At 33.9% G+C, this 4,696-nt stretch overlaps 1 protein-coding gene across 1 annotated transcript in view; it reads right to left on the bottom strand.

Moving 5' to 3' along the window:
- Window positions 1-4,696, bottom strand: part of LOC107657268 (carbonic anhydrase-related protein 10-like) — a 70,732-nt gene that overhangs the window by 31,544 nt on the left and 34,492 nt on the right. The gene's annotated exons all lie outside the window — the stretch shown is intronic.

The raw sequence follows: 4,696 nt of genomic DNA, 5'->3' as shown, positions 1-4,696 counted from the left end.
CATTCTTCGAAATATCGGTTTTGTGTTCTGTAAGTTTAATAAGTGGTAAGCCATGATCCATCTTTGCTTGCAAACACTGAGACTTTGGTGGATGCTTTTTATACCCAATACTACTACATGATACTCTCACATATTACCAATTAATCTGCTTTATAATCTTTTTGCTTTTATTTTGCCTATGTCCCAATATTTTTTGAATGTGTTTCAGCCACCAAAATCAACATTTGTTTATATTAACAAAATACAATTAAGTTGGTCAGTGAAAACATTCTTAGTTCTTATATTCATAGTTTTGTCAGTTAAATAAAGGTTAAAGAGAATGAACAAATCACATTTGCTTTGATTCTTGTTTTTATTGCATTTTTAAAATTTATTTTGGAAATGGGGTAGTAATTATTCATCATTTACTGTTATATTACTATACTAACTGTGTGTAACAAGGACACTATAATATAAAGTGTTACCTTTTATTTATTTCATAGGTAATTACTCCCCCTTCACCTACCTTTTTCACAAGTTTGGTCACCTGAGGTAAGCAGAATGAGGAAACAAACACAATTGCTAAAACATAAATAAGTATGAAAAGCCAATGAATATGGAATTTTGCAAGTATTGCCATTTGTGATAGGTCTGGATAAAATATGTACAGCGGAGATCAAAATTAGAGAACAATCTATACATACTTGATTTCTTTCTGAAATATTGTTATTCTTCATGACTCAAAATTTGAAGGAATATTAGCTTTGGTATACCACTGTTCTACTAACATATTTTACAAAATAACCAGAAAATTTCAACAACAACAACAAAAAAAAAAAACATTATTTTGTGGAAAACACAGTGATTAAAATTAGAGAACAGTAACCACTGTAGCCAGGGCCACATTAAGACCTCAATGGGGTCCCCCCCCTCACAGTAATAATATAGCTTAAGATAGGATTTTTATCCAATCAAAGTTTCATAATTCTTGTTACCAATTCCAATATCTCAAAATAAAAAAATACTAGCCTATGTAAAAACAAACTTACTGAAGACAAGTAAACAGTCATGCATTACTATAGAACAAAGAAATTGACCTACAAACACTTAAAGTAAGAAATAAGAAATATATTGTATAAAATAAATAGACTAGAAATAGACTGAATAGTCTTCACTGTATAAATACATTATTATTATTGACACAAATGGCAAGAGCAGCTATATTAGGCTGCTTTGGAGGAATAGTTTACCCAAAAATTAAAGTTATATTGTTGTTGTTCTAAACCTGAATGAGTTTCATTCTGCTGTTGAATGCAAACGTATGTATTTGGAACAATACTGGTAACCAAACAGTGTCTGTGCCCTTTTTGAGAGAAAAAAAACACTATTGGAGTCAACAGGGACCAGAAACTTTCTGGTGGTTACGAATATTCTTAAAAATATATTTTATGTTGAGGAGAACAACGACATTCATACAGGTTCAGAACAACTTGAAACTGAGTAAATGAAGACAGTATTACAATTTTTGGGTGAATATCCCTTTAAAATCTCATCATATAATGTAAGACACAAATAACTGTGTTGACGAGGAGACAGGCATTTTGACACATAACTATGTGTATTCGAACGTTTAAACACAAAATCGCGAAAAATAACTCTTAGTTTAGTCAGGTGCTGTACGAGCAAGTATCAGAAAACGTCTTAACGCGCGCATTTGCCAAAATGAATTCTGCCACTGCTTAATGTTCCTGAACAGTTAAATTAGTTTTTAAACCAAAATGCTTAAAATGCGTTTAAATGAAAAGCTTATATCAGAACGCGCAAAATGAATTTCTCAACCCATAAGCGAATATACTAGCCCTATAGAGTTTGTTCAAACACAAAAAGCACTATAGCTACATCTATCAAGTTAATAATCAAACTAACCTAAAATCTGTGGGGATGATGTTTTTGTGGGTGTTTTTATCTGCTCATGTGTCCGGTCCATTTGCGGTTCCACAACTCCCACTCCATCATCAGCTTTAGTAAAATAAACTAGCTGTGGATTTTAGTGACTAATTCATGTTTATCCCCTCTCTCCTAATTTTTTTCTCTCACTATTTTTTTTTTTTTTTAGAATAGTTGACATTTTTACTTATCGATATCAAAGATTGCTCTTTGCATGACCGTTTCTAGATTACACCAGAATTAAGTGAAGAGACGTGAATGCAGACATTAGGCGCAGCGATCACCTGATAGATATGCTACGTGTAAAATATATAATAAATGCATTTGATTGGTAAAACAAATTCAAATGTGACGTTTTAATCTCTAATGGTAATGCATGGAATTTACGGAAAACTCCACTAAATAATAGCGCTAAAAAGTGAAGGGCGTGGTGGGTTTTTTGCAATCGGCGCTACCGATGTCCGTCAATCTACTCCACAGCCAATCACGGGCCCCCTCCTTGCTCGGGCCCCGGGCTTCAGTCCCGCCAAGCCCAATGGTTAATGCGGCCCTGCAGGCATGTAGTATAATTTCACAAAACTAGTCAGAACATTCTGTTTTTGCGTCAAATTGGGTTATTATTAAATCAAATTATGTATATGAAATTATATAACTAAATGATATGTATATGAATTATATAACTAAAATGAACTGTAATTACAGATTTAGGTTAAATAAAGATGTCAGTCTTTATTTTTCTTCTTTTTAGGGCAGCAGAAGCTCTAGCAGCAAATCAACCATCCACATCAAAAGCTGCAGGACAGCCCACATTTCAGAAACAAATCAAAGAAAAAATAAACAAACGCTACTGTTCCAAATATTCTGTATGTTGCTCAAAATATATTGTTCAGTTTTTTTTTGTACCCAGACATTTAAAATTAACACATTTTAGAGCTGTAACAACAATACAGTGATACCGTTAAACCGTGATATTTTTGCTTAAGGTTATCATACCGTCAAAATATCATACCGGCCCATGCCTACTTGGTTTATTGAGAGACACTGAAGCATGTGAAATGGAGACATAACAGAGACAAACACAACAGACAAATCTTTGCGAAAAGCTTTCAGTTGTTTGTGCATGCTAGAAAGTTATCTAATATGCAGTACATTATTTATTTGCTGTTATGTTTTTTTCCCTCCAAGGGGAAATAAAGATAGAGGGAAACCACTTAGGCAAGTCCGTAAAAAACACCTTGAATATTTTAGCACTCATTTCATCACTGGTGTTTAATTTTCAGCTTGTGAGTGAGACTGCCCATCTAGAATCTGGGAGAACGAGGCATATATTAGGTCAGAGGTGTTGCAACACATCTGCAGAGAGGCAACTTCCCTCTGGGTACCGTGAGCATCAGTCAAACATAATCTTTTATTACTATAGAACAAATGAGACAAGAGAAAGGCAGCCATGTTGAATGTTACGGAGACAGACATCAAAATAAAGCTTAAAAGCTTGGCTGCATTTGAATGCAAAACAGTCACTGGTTGGGAATGTGTTTGTCATTTTAAGTTGTAATATTCTTCTTCTCTATTCTCTTTTCAAGGACAGGCACAGTCCCGGATCATTTGGTTTAATTTACATTCTCAGACGTTTTTTATACAGAGCTATTCCTGAGCACGAGGAAGAGTGATTCTGAAAGCTCTTTCAGAAACATGACGTCATTTTCTTTCTGCTCTAGAGTTTTTAGTCGCCTGGTAATTTTGACTCAGGTAAGTGGCTCAAAAAACATTGAGGATGCCCTTTAAATTCCAATTCAATTCCTGAATTCGAATTGCGGAAACAAACAGGACGCAGAACTGCAGTTTGAATGTAAATGTTAGTTGAATTAAAATGAATTGAAATTCACACATCTGTAATTTTGGTAACACTTTAGGATATGGACCAATTCTCACTATTAACTAGTTGCTTATTAGCATGCCTATTATTAACAGATTGGCTGTTTATTAGCATTTATAAAGCACATATTCTGCATGACCATATTCTACATACCCAATCCTACCCAATAACTAAACTTAACAACTACCTTATTAGTAAGTAGCAAATTAGGAGTTTATTGAGGTAAAATTCATAGTTAGTGGTTTGTTAATAGCGAGAACTGGACCTTAAAATAAAGTTCAAATTCCAACTTAACTTCCTCTGGGATATGGCCAATTAAATTCACGTCATCTCATTAAATTGAAATTAAGATGGTTCTTAAGTTTACACAATCACATAGACTACCATTTAAAAGTTGAAAAGAGTTCTGATTTTTTAAATGTTTTTGAAAGAAGCCTCTTCTGCTCACCACTATTACATTTGAAAATAACTGTTTTCTATTTTAAAAATATAATTCAAAATTATGGCAAAGCTGAATTTTCAGTAGCCATTACTCCTCAGCTAATAAATACTTTCCCAAAAATTAAAACAAACAAAAAAAAAATCTTACTGACCCAAAACTTTTGAATGGTAGTGTACCTCTGTTGAGTCCTGCACTAGCCGAACAACTTAGATGAATATGAATGCCAACAGACATCTTTCTCCAGATACAGTCAAGGCATAAATTCATTAGCTGAAGCAATAACAACTATGAATACAGATTTAGCTACTGTTGTCTACCTTGAGAAGTAATGGTTTCAACATAAGAATGAAAGACAGAGCTGGCCTTTTGGTGCCCAGGCCACGCTTCTCTTTGCCCTGATAGACTGTTGACACTTTGTTTATTATTGTTGGATTATCAGCTGCCTGCCACAG

The sequence above is a fragment of the Sinocyclocheilus anshuiensis genome, unplaced genomic scaffold (genome assembly GCF_001515605.1).
Source record: "Sinocyclocheilus anshuiensis isolate Anshui unplaced genomic scaffold, SAMN03320099.WGS_v1.1 scaffold159, whole genome shotgun sequence".
Lineage (NCBI taxonomy): Eukaryota > Metazoa > Chordata > Actinopteri > Cypriniformes > Cyprinidae > Sinocyclocheilus > Sinocyclocheilus anshuiensis.
Note: the sequence above shows the minus strand (reverse complement) of the source record. Positions and strands in the feature narration are given on the sequence as shown.